Here is a 13177-nt window from a genome sequence, read left to right as displayed (position 1 = left end):
AAGCCTTAGTTGAAAATGAATTAGATTGCAGAATCAAATGCCTCAGGTCTGATAGAGGTGGGGAATTTACCTCGAATGAGTTTTTCGATTTTTGTGAAGAACATGGAATAAGAAGGGAATTCTCTACTACAAGGACTCCTCAGCAAAATGGAGTAGTGGAAAGGATGAACAGAACGGTTCAACATATGGCTCGTGCTATTTTTGATGAGTCTGGAACTCTCGCAACCTTCTGGGGTGAAGCCACATTTGCTGCTGTTACTATTCTCAACCAGACAAACATCCAGGTAAATAGCACTCAGACTCCTCACGAACTTTGGTATGGTAAGACTCCCACAGTAAGATACTTCAAAACTTTTGGGAGAAAATGCTATATCAAAAATACTAATGAAAACCTTGGCAAATTTGAACCTAGAGTAGATGAAGGCATTCTCCTTGGTTACTCTCTCCACAGCAAAGCATACAAGTGTTACAATAAAAGACTTGGAAAAATTGTTGAAAGTATTGATGTAGTGGTTGATGAAGAAGGAAACATTCCAAGGCAAGTAAAATCTGAAGAGTTCGAAGATGATGAGGACTATCCTTCTACAACAAATCGACTCATGATGAAGAAGAAACCCATGAGGAACAGATACGGATAGAAGAAAAGACTCCATCCAGGTACGTTCAGAAGAATCATCCAGAAACTCAAATTTTGGGGCAAAAGGAGGCAGGTGTACAAACAAGAAGAACCATTTCAAAAGCTTCAAGTTATCTAGCATTACTCTCCTCCATTGAACCACAAAATGTAAGAGAGGCATGCAAAGATGAATGTTGGTTAAGGGCCATGGAGGAAGAACTTGAGCAGATTGAAAAGAATAACACTTGGGAGTTGGTTCCTAGACCAAAAGATAAGAATGTCATAGGAACAAAATGGATATTCAAAAATAAGATAAATGAAAATGGAGATGTGATTAGGAACAAGGCCAGACTTGTTTGTAAAGGGTATGCTATACAGGAAGGCATAGACTTTGAAGAAAATTTTGCACCAGTTGCCAGACTTGAGGCCATAAGGATGTTCCTTGCTCTTTCTATCTTTCAGAAGTTCAAAGTATTTCAAATGGACGTGAAGTCTGCTTTTCTAAATGGAGACTTGGATGAAGAAGTGTATATTGAGCAACCAGGTGGGTTTATCCTTTGAAATGATCCAAAGCTTGTATGCAGACTCAAAAAGGCTCTCTATGGCCTTAAACAGGCTCCAAGGGCTTGGTATTATCGCTTGGATAAGTACCTCCATCAACAAGGTTTTACAAAAGGTTCCACAGATAGCAATATATATATAAAAGTTGACAATGATGAGTTGCTAATTCTTGTTGTGTATGTTGATGATATCATCTTTGGTAGCAATGAAGAAGACATGAGTCAAAATTTTGCCTTGGTAATGCAAAAAGAGTTTGAAATGTCCATGCTTGGTGAGCTCACATATTTTCTTGGTTTACAAGTCCAACAAGACAAAGACGGCATTTTTCTATCATGAACCAAGTATCTCAAGCAGATCTTGAAGAAATATGGGATGGAGGATTCGAAACCAGTATGTACCCCTATGGTAACAGGATGCAGCCTCAGTGCAAATGATGAATCAGCAGTAGTGCATCAACCAGCCTATAGATCCATGATTGGTAGTCTGCTCTATCTAACAGGTACCCGACTAGATATTATGCATGCAGTGGGAATAGTTGGAAGGTTTCAGGCAAATCCAAAGGAAACTCATCTTCAGGCAGTTAAGAGAATTTTTAAGTATCTTCAAGGAAATCAAAACTAGGGCTTATGGTATCCTAGAAGTACAGATCTCACACTTCATGCATATACAGATGCAGATTGGGCAGGAAGTGTGGATGACAGAAAAAGCACTAGTGGTGGTGCATTCTTCATGGGTCCTAGGTTAGTATCTTGGTTCAGCAAGAAATAGAGTTCAATTGCATTATCCACAGCTGAAGCAGAATATGTAGCTGTTGCATCTTGCTACACACAACTGCTCTGGATGATGCAAACATTACAAGACATGCAAATCACTTGTACTCCACCTATCCCCATTCTATGTGATAATACAAGTGCAATTAGCATTTCAAAAAATCCAGTCATGCATTCAGAGACCAAGCACATACCTATCAAATATCATTTTATCCAAGAACAAGTGCTTGAACAAAAGGTCAAGTTGGAGTATGTTCCCTCTAAGGAACAGGTTGCTAATATACTCACCAAACCACTGCCCAGGGAGACATTTGAATACCTCATACAGAAGCTGGGAGTAGTTGATGCATCATCTTGCTGTTGAAACTTGTCTGTTCCAGAGAAAAGTGGGTGTACATGAGTTTAATGAGGAGGATCTGCGTACATACTCCGGTTTATGTGAATACAGTCACGTATATGATTGTTTGAAGGAAAGCAGTGTGGTCAGACTCAGGTTGGAAAGATTCTGATATAGGTCTAGCAGAGACTATCTGGCACAGGTTCAGGGGGAGCATATATACTTCTAATAATGCATTGTTGGCATTATCTTAGAAGATCTTGGTTTACATTCGCAGCTGTTTTGGTTTCAGGTGGAGAGGGAGATTATGGTTGTTGATCTTAATGATGATTAACAAGATGCTACTGATGACTTTCATAGATTTGTTATAGATATTTCGTCTCTATGTCATGTATATATTTTCTTATCAAGGTCATGTAATGGCCTATTTTGGTTTCCCCACTATGCCTGGGATGAATGATGTAATGTACTTATTTGTCATGTGTAAACTTCTGGTGTATCCCCACTTGGTTGGGTGGATGAGTCATTTCTAGTATATCCCCACTTGGTTGGGAGATGGATGTATGTATGAGTCTTTGGTGATAGGAAGGTCTTTTATAATATATAAAGTCATGTTTCTTGTGTAGATCATCTTCTTGCAGACCTTGCCTACAGTCAGGGGGAGCTTGGAAAACACAGCAGAGCAGAGGATTCAGCATGTATTCAGGGGGAGCATAACCCTTTGCCCTTGATGTCAAAGGGGGAGAATTTTTTTGAGTGACTTGGGGTTGCCATCAAGTCCAAAGGAGGAGATTGTTGGCATTATGGAATAGGTTTGACAGTATGGCACAGGCGTTGTCCTTGATGGCAACTCACTCAAAGGGTAGATCACAGTTCAGGCTCCTAGAATGAAAGAAAATGAGGTATACGCAGGTTCATCTTAACAAAATCGCGTATACACGTGGGTGTACCGATCAAAAGACGCGTATACGTATGCACGCACTTTCATGAAAGAAAAGTGCGTACATGTGGGAAAAATTATGGTTGGTCCATGGTATTTAGTCCGTCATATTTGAAACTATGGTTTTAGTCCTTGGTATTGCATCCAAAGTGTTGAACCCAGGTATTGAGTCCCTAGTATTGGATCTCTATCGTTTTGGACCATGGTGTGAGTAAGGCCTAAGTCTATAAAAAAGGAAGGATATCATTTGGCAAGGTATGAACTGAAGGATTGAATATCTTATGAAGAGCAAGATCAAGAATACTATCATTGGGTTATCGTGCATAACTAGATCTGAATCAAGGAGGAACCTGAGCGCAAGGAGAAGGATCAGTTCTATTGATGGGTCAAGGTCTTAAGGCGGTTTGAATAGAAGTATATTTGTGAAATCTTTGATCTGTTTGACGCATGATGTGATCTATAAATATGATAATCTGGGTATAACTAATGTCTGAATAAGTAAAAGGATAAATTATCTTGTATAGATATGTACACAGGTTCAGCGCAGCAAAGGCATGTACACACACTGGTTCACTAACGTAAAACAGCGTATACGCTGGATAGCCTTGATACAGAAGCGTATGCACGCAGGTTCTATATATTGAAGTAGCGTATATCTCATGAAATATGTTTTAGCTGCTCCTGTTTATTACTGCAGTATTCTGTGTTCAGGATTGGAGTTTGGTTACTGGTATTGATTTTTGGTTACAGCATTCTGAGAAGTTATTGGTTGATTCAGTATTTTTTTGTACAAAGGAGTTTGGTTAATGCAGATATACTTGATGTTTGATTGATATACATGGGTCCAGTCTGAAAATTTATGAAAAGAGGTCCCTGGAAGAAAAGAGAAGGTTGTAGCCTTCTGTAGGTCAGCACCTACGTACTAGTACCTCAGCTAGTACAAAAGCTAAGGGTGTTGTAGCTCCCTTCCAGGAGAAGCTGGAGAAAGAGAGAAGGTTATAGCCTTCTATAGGTAGCAGCCTGCATACTGGTATAAGACTGCACTAGTACAGAAACATCGTAAAAAGAAGTTTCTAATTGAAAGAAGATAGAGACGAATTGCAACAGGTCGTTTTCACCCACATTGGGTTTCCACCTTATATCTTGTGTTCTTATGTGTGATTGTCTGTTCTGTTTTACTGTTCCTAGTTACTGTTCATATGGTTTGATGCACAGATTAATGATCAACATCTGAAGAATAATTTAAATTACAAGTCTGCTCATATATGCTTGTTTCCTTAACTGAAGTTGCGTACATACGCAATATTTACTAACTGAAGTAGTGTATACAAATCTAATTGTGAAATGAAAAATAATTGACCTGACAATACTGATTCACCCCCCCCCTCTCAGTATTATTTCCAACATCCTTGGGATCCATGATCATCAGAGGTTCATACAACTCCTGATTTTCCACATTTACAATTGAGTAAATACGCATGTAAGGAGGTAAATTTAATCGAAATGCATTATTTCCAATCTTTTCCACAATCTTGAAAGGGCCATACCTGATAGGTTTTAGTTTATTATCTTCTCCTTTCAACCTGTCTTTACTGATATACAACCATACATGATCGCCAACTTGAAAATGATGATCGACTCGATGCTTGTACTAGCGCATTTTGTACTTGGCCTGACTCTTCTCTAACTGATCCTGCACTGCTTCATGTATCTACTGTATCCGTTGAATGAACTTAACTGCTTTGTTTGCATCATCATGTTCACCCACTTTATCCTCTTCACCGAACATGAAATCCATCGGTGACTTTGGTAGATACCCAAAACATGTTTCGAATGGCGATCGATTAGTTGAAGAATGTAAGGCTCGATTGTAAGCATGTTGCACATAAGGTAAAGATTCATCCCACAACTTAGGATGTTTATTGCAGTAACCTCGGAGAATATGTATGACTATCATGTTCACCACTTCTGTCTGTCCGTCGGTTTGTGGATGAAAAGTTGTGCTCTTCTTCAGATTTGTGTCCATGAGTCCCCACAAAGTGGACCAAAACTCTCCTACAAAACAAGTGTCTCGATCATAAATAATGGAAGTAGGTAACCCAAAATGAACCCATACCTATTCAAAGAACATATTTGCAGTTTGTTCAGTAGTCACTTGCTTTTTGCACAGAACAAGAATGCACATCTTGTTGAATCTGTCAACCACAACATACATGTAATCATTCCCTCTCCTGGACATAGGAAGTCCTCCAACAAAATCCATGGAAATGTTGTCCCATGGTCGCAAAGGAACTGGAAGTGGCATGTACAAACCGATCTTTCGATTGCTTGGCTTGTTGGTCGAACACATCACACATCCTTTAATGTACTTAACAATTTTTTCATACATATGAGGCAACTAACAATACCTTTGAACTTGTGCCATTGTTTTTCTTACTCCAAAATGTCTTGAAATGTGAGAAGAATGTGCTTCTCGAATGACATGCACTCTTTTTGTTTGTGGCCTGCACAACTTGCCCATATGATATAACAACCTTTCATGAATATGATAATCGATTTCTTCCACCTGAGCACCATGAGTTAGTGATTCATAAATGTCTTTGAAATCATCATTTGTACTATATTATTCTATATAAATTTCATGTTTCAAATAATTATTCTATAGCACTATTGAAGCATTCAAAGATGGTCTAAACAACATATCAACTACTTTGTTTGTGACACCTTTCTTGTACTTAATTACTAAGTGAAATTGTTGAAGAAATCCCATCCATCTGTAATGATGAGATTGTTGCAACTTAGTTTGAGACTAAAGGTACTGAAGCAGCTGATGATCTATGTGAATCATTGTTTCCTTACCCATTAAATAATGTTTCCATTTCTTAACACTTTCAACCAAAGAAAACAATTCTTTATCATATGTCGGATAATTCATTACTGCCTTAGAAAAAGTTTCAGAATGAAAACAAATTAGTTTCCCTTTTTGAAGTAAGACTGCACCCATTTCATAACCACTAGCATCTATTTCAATTTCGAATGGTTGTTGAAGATTTGGTAAAGCTAAGATTAGTGTTGTAACAATTTTATCCTTAAGTGTATCAAAAAAATTTTGTTGTTTTCCTCCCCACTGAAAGTGAACTTTAGAACCTGTTAAAGCATGTAATGGTGATGCAATCAAAGAAAACTGAGCAATAAATTTCCTCTAATACTGAATCGTACCTATAAAATTTCTAACTTTAGTCACATTCTATGGTCTTGGCCACTTAACAATCACATTGATTTTAGGTGGATCTATTTTCAATCTTCCACCTCCAATTATGTAACCAAGATAATTCAGTGAAGTTTTCCCAAACTCACATTTGGAAAGCTTAAGGTATAATTTTTCCCTGTGCAACACTTCGAAAACTTTCTTGACGTGCCTAACATGCTCTTCCATACTTGAACTGAAAATCAGAATATCATCTAAGTAGATTATGGAAAATTTATCAATGTATGGGCATAATACGTCATTCATAACCCGCATGAAAGTTGTTGGCACATTACACAAACCAAAAGGCATTATTAACCATTCAAATGGTCCCTACCTAGTTTTGAATGCAGTTTTCCAGATATCATTTTCTACTATGCGAATTTGATGATACCCACTTCTTAAATCTAACTTAGTGAAATAAACAACATTTTTCAGTTGATCAAGTAAATCATCTATCATAGGAAGAGGATAGCTATTTTTTATTGTGATTTTGTTTAAGGCCCTAAATTCAAGACACATTCTCCATGCCTCATCTTTCTTAGGAACCAAAATTATGGGTGAGCCACATGGAGATGAACTGGGTCGAATAAAACTTTTTTCAATCAATTCCTGGATTTGTTTCTTTATTTCTTCGTTCTCTATAAATGACATGCAATACATTCTGATATTAGGAAGAGGGGAATCATACATCAATTGTATCTCATGTTGTATTTCTCTCTTAGGAGGAAAATTTTTTGGTTCTTTAAACAGACTTCGAAAAGATTCTACCACTTTAACCAAACTATCTTTAAACTGAGACTTATAACCTGAAAAAGCATCCCGTCGATCCTTATGTTGTTCTTTTACAACCATGAGTACATATTTCTTACTTGAACTTATTAATCGCTTCATCTGATTAACTGAAACTAAATCCAAGTGTGATTTGAGTTTATGTGCCCTGACAATATATTCAATCCCATCTTTCTTAAGGTGATATTTATGCTCTTTCCTATGAAACATTGCATCACGATCATAGAGATAAGGACTTCCTAGCACTACTCCACATATGTCTATTGGAATCACATCTAAATCCACTTCATCAATGTAATTAGTTGTTATGGCAAATTTTAACCGACACTGCTTTGTGACATTAATCTGAGTCTCTTTATTTAGCCAACCTAGTGGGTATGGTCTTGGATGATTATGTGTCTCCAAACCCAATTTCTTAACAAAACCTTCAGATACTAAATTTTCCTGTGATCCACTATCAAATGATGTATCTATTTTATTGTGCTTAGAAGTTATCCTTATAGGAAATAATTCAACCCTTTTATCCTCATTCAGATTATTTATGTTTGAAGAAGGTACAGAAGTACTAGAACTTGAACCAGTGTCAGATGTTTTACCTATCGAAACCATTGCGGTTATTTTACTTTCATCCCCTGAGTCAGATCCGAAATCTTGTTGTATTGTTGCATTAGCCTTCTTTTCACCTTTCTTCTTCTAGAACTTCTTTGGTCTGAGTTCTGGGTGAAGTTTCCAACATTTGGACTCATCATGTCTGATCCTCTAGCAATGATTACAAGTAGATATTTCACTTTCCTTCTGAGCTGTCATTGATCTCTTTCCCTTCAAATTTCCCTTCCTCTTGCTACCTTTGAAATCCTTGATTTCCAACTGTCTAGATAGTTTCTGTGAAAACTTGAATGGTTTGCCACCTGATTCAATATGTATGGCTTGAACACACACTTCATCAAAGTCATCAGGATTAAAAATCAATAATGTATGTTGTAAATATGAATGTAAATTTCCAATGTACCTTAATAAAGTTTCACGTGTATCCAATGGAATACCAAGCACCAAAGCTTTCTTCCTGAATTCCTGAGTAAGCTCTTGAACATTTTGCCCCTTACCTTGCCTCGAAGGCTACCAACCAAATACAACTTGTTGCAAGTGTCCCAAAGGATGGTATTGTTTCCTGAGAGCTTTTAAAAACTTAGACCATGAAGAGATGACTTTACCTTTCCACTTTACATCTATTTGAGTTTTGCTTTCCACCATATTAAAGTTGTTCCCCCCATTCTAAGTGTAGCTAACTGAATTTTCATTTATCATCAGAAATGTTCTAAATACAACAATACACTTCTAACTGATTAATCCAGTTATCTAAATTTACAGGATTGATTCCGTCATCATAAATAGGTAACTCAAATTTTACATCAAGTTTCAAAAGAGATGTTTTCTTAGGTTTCTTTTCTATTTCAAAATCTGAACTGGAAGAAGAAGATGATGATGATGATGATGGAGATCATGGAGGAGAAAGAGGTTTATCAGCCTTGCCTTTTCCCTTGTCCTTCTTCGATGTCTTTGAAGAAGAAGCTGCATCTCTTGCCTTCTTATCTTTGTAGAGTTCTCCCAACATCTGCTGCATGCTCAAAAACACTTTCTGAAACTGTTCCTCGCTCATCTTCTCTTCAAGAGTTTCACCTACATCAGATCCTATCATGGTCGATTTATGAGCGACTTTTCACTTTCCAATCTCTGGATCAAACTCCTCAAGTGTTCCTTCTCCATGTCACGACTTAGACCTGGTTAACATTCACTGGCAAAAATTCTACAAACGCAACTTGCTCTGATACCAAATTATATGATATGAAGTAGAATTGATTAATTTCCAACTGTGAATTGATTTTTAACCTTAAGTGTTCAATGTGGAAGACTGAAGGGAAGCAGTTGATTTAAGACTGAATCAATAACTTAAGAAACATAATTAAGCTTGAATTTGCAGTAAAAATAGAGATAGAAGACAAAAAATATTGATTACAGAGTTCATCCCCGATGGAATATGTCTTCGGGTCCGCTTTCAAGATGGGTGTCTGCTTTATTAGGATTAATCTAAAGAGGTATTTTACACAACAAAAACACCATACTGAATGTGCACAAAGGCATTTCTGGCCTTTTTCAACATAAATCTCTCTCTCCTAGCTTTCCAATGCCTGCCTCGGTTCTTAATTCCGCCTCTGGACGGCCAATATACACTGAAATCAATCACTGCCTCTCTGGCGCAACATTTGCTTACAAGACTCAAAATCGCTCTAATGCCTTTTACATGAGAAAAATGATGAACTTATAACCCCTCAGGTTCATTCAAGACCCTAATGGCTATTATTAGCATGATTGGCTGCATTAAAGGTTTAATGTGCCCGATCTTGTCATATTGTGACATTAGGCTAGGTGGTTATATTTAAAAATAACTCAAACAACATTACAAAACCAAATTTAGCACCTTAGGTTATAATAATTCCTCTAACGGTAAATAAAATATGCATAATAGCTAACCATTGGCATGTGAATGCCACAGTCTAACCGCAAGCTTCCACCTCCGCAGTCACCCTCCAGCGGTTCCGGCTAACAGTGCAGCCCCGACTGTTTCATGTGACAGCCTAACCACCAATGGTTGTGGCTTACCTAGCGGTCTTACCCTCGATGGTTCTGATCATATGTCAACAATCTCCATTGCGGTTATACTTCACTGCTATGGTTCTCCATCCAGTGTTCACATACACGGTCCCATTGTGGTCTCCAAACCCGCACAGTTAGGGACTGTGTGGTTAGCCTGTGGTAACCTCAGGCTTGTTCACATGCAAACCTCCGATAGTTCCACCTCCGCGTGGTTAGACTATGTGTTGTATTGTTTTTTTATGTTAAAGTCTGAATGTGGGTTATTTTCTTAGGTTCATGTGTTTAGGCCTTATGCATTAGGTTTTGTGCATATAGTTTTTACACCATAGCTTTGTCACATAGGTTTAGCCACTTAGGTTTGTGACTTAGTACTTAGGCTTTAGGTTAGGTTTTAGTATCATAAATATATTCCACCTTAGCCTTAAAAGAAACCATTACAAATAATATTGTCACCATGTGATAATCAATCATCAAACAGTATTGATAAAACAATTTGGACCACACCTACCATGACGAAGTAACCAACACCGGAAGAACTGAAGACAACACCGGACACTGAAGAACACTGGCAAAGTTGATGAAGCTGAAGCCAACCTAAACTCTTTGGAATGACAAGATCCTCCGGGATCATTTTGTAGTCTGACTAGGCTTTGCTTTGCTTGAGTTCAAGCTTCTTCTTTAGAAACCACTTTAGGGATCTCCTCCACTGCATTGACTCTATCTTCTACTTCTATTGGTCTCAGCTCCTCAATTGGCCTCTCATTTAAGAAATGAATGAATTTTAGAGAAAACTAGGAGTTCCTTATACTCATCTCTTTAGCATTTGTTATTTGTGATCCACACTCTGCACTAATGACCTTGTGATCATGTATCAAAGTCACATGTTCCCAGTTGTGATTCATTTCCTCAATGATATCATCCCACACCAACTGCCTGGCTTCAAGGAGAGACATGTTCCCCTTTAGTTTAGCCTTCAGTTCAGTTATCTCCTATGTGGGCAGCCTGTAGTTTTTTAGTTACCTATTCAGCATTAATAACCGAGTTTTGTAGTTGTTTCTCTTTTTTGGATAGCTTGGTTTTGGTGTGTCTAAGTCCCTTTGTGTATTTTTTAGTTCACCTCTAGAAAGTTGAAGCTCGGTTAAAGCCTGAGTGAGGCAATCTATGGGGTTCTGTGGATATTTGGGCACTACTACTATACATACATGAGAATCAATCTTCTTTTGCAACTCGGTCACAGTTTTCTCCAAAGCCAATACTTGATCTTTACTGTCTACCAACTCCTTCATCAGATTTTATTTCTCCATCTATACATGTGTGTTAGGTCCCTATAATACTAGTGATTACCCCATTACTATTGTAGTTGTATCCCTTATTAACATTGTTGTGTCCCTATTGTCCCCATATTTTTATTATTGTGCCCCATAGAATCCCTCTATTGTTATTTTTGTGTCTTTATATTATTATTGTTAGGTCCGTTGGGTTATATTGTGACTCCTTAGACTCCTATATATAGGAAGGAGGTTTTGTCATTTGAATCATCAAAGAATCAGTCATTTGTGTAATGTAAAGGAGGTTGCCCCCTCGAAGAGGTTGAATTCTAAGGCGTTGATCTATCTTTTCTATCTTTTTGTGAGCTGGTTTCATAACATTTGGTATTAGAGCTTTGGATTCTAGGGTTTCGCTGCTCCAAATAGGTCATCATGGCATTTTCGCTATAGCTTTTCTTCTGCGACGTTTTAGAAGCGAAAAAAAAAAAAAAACAACAAACAACAAACACATTTGAGATGAAATCGCACTGAACCTCGGGTCCGAATTTCAAATCTTTTCGCGCTATATTTGTAGATATATGATCTGAGGAAGTTGGTCTTTTTGCAGACTCCTGAATTACATTCCAAGCAGGTGACCTGGGGAAAATCGTCATAACTTTCTCTCTGAGCATTGGATTGAAATTTTGTAAGAAGGTATAGAAAGAGGACGGACTGTAGTTTCTTTAATATATTTTTCAGAGCCAAAGGTCGAAATAGGGACACGTGGCACATCGTACAAGTTCGCTCTTCTGAACTAGTCTATAATCAGGTCACTATGGGAGATTTGGCATAACTCTTCCTTGGATAATCCAATTGCGATCAGACTGATGGCATTGGAAAGAGGACACAGAGGGCTACTACAAGTCGCAATTTCAAAACTGGATGATCTGAAATTACAGAGATACATCAGAGGCAATATCAAGCTCCTACAAAGTGAAAAAAGGGGTGTATATTTTTTAAATTTTTGCTTCAACTTGGTTTGAAAAAATATTTTGAAGGAATTCAAAGGGCATAGTAGAGCATTATTATTGGTAATTGATGCCCCGAGGAAGGAAAATGAAAACACCTAGTAAGCAACCTGAAAGCTCTAGCATGACTCATGAAGAAGAGGAAGAAATGCTACATGATATATCAAAATTACAAGACCAAGTGCAACAAATTTCACTCTCACAAAAGCTAACAAAAGCTAATATAAATGGCGTGGAATCTAAGATAAAGGGCGTGGAAGCTAAGATTGACAATTTGAGGATAGATTTGAAGATAGATTTAACAAATTTTCTATAAGAAATACTCAATAATGGTGAACAAGTAGTAAAGGAAACTCATGATGTGAACAAAAGAAATGTTAATCATGATTTCATAGACTCTAATGTTGGATCGAAGACCCACCATATTCCAAAAATCGATATGAGGAAGTTTGATGGCAAGGATCCCGCAACATGGATATTACAGATGGAGCAATTTTTCGATCTTAATAATGTGCAAAACACACAAAAGGTACGAACTGCAACTTTATATTTGGAATCAAATCAGTTTGTATGGTATCAATGGCTTTGCTCTAGTAAACAAATTATCACTTGGGCAATTTTTACGGAAGAATTGATAACACATTATGAGGATACAAAAAGAAACACTCTTTTTAGCCAATTGATAAGTCTCAAACAAAAGGGTTCAATAATGGAGCACATTGAGGAGTTCCAAAAATTGAACATAAGGGTAAAAAATATTCCAGAGGAGCATAGGATTGATGTGTTCATAGGGACCTTAAAGGATAATATCCAACACAATTTTCACCTTTGGGAACCTGATTCATTAGAGAAGGCTTTCAGGTTAGCAAGAAAAATGGAAAGCTAAATTATGGCAACCAGGAAGCATACCACGCACAACTATAAAGATGGAAGTGTTGTTGCCCCTAGTCTTCCACAACCTATAAGGTTGACACCACAACAATTGGA

The sequence above is a fragment of the Pinus tabuliformis genome, chromosome J (assembly GCF_031772625.1).
Source record: "Pinus tabuliformis cultivar Carrire ecotype Pingquan chromosome J, CPIR1, whole genome shotgun sequence".
NCBI classification, from domain to species: Eukaryota; Viridiplantae; Streptophyta; class Pinopsida; order Pinales; family Pinaceae; genus Pinus; species Pinus tabuliformis.
This window is presented reverse-complemented; position numbering follows the sequence as displayed.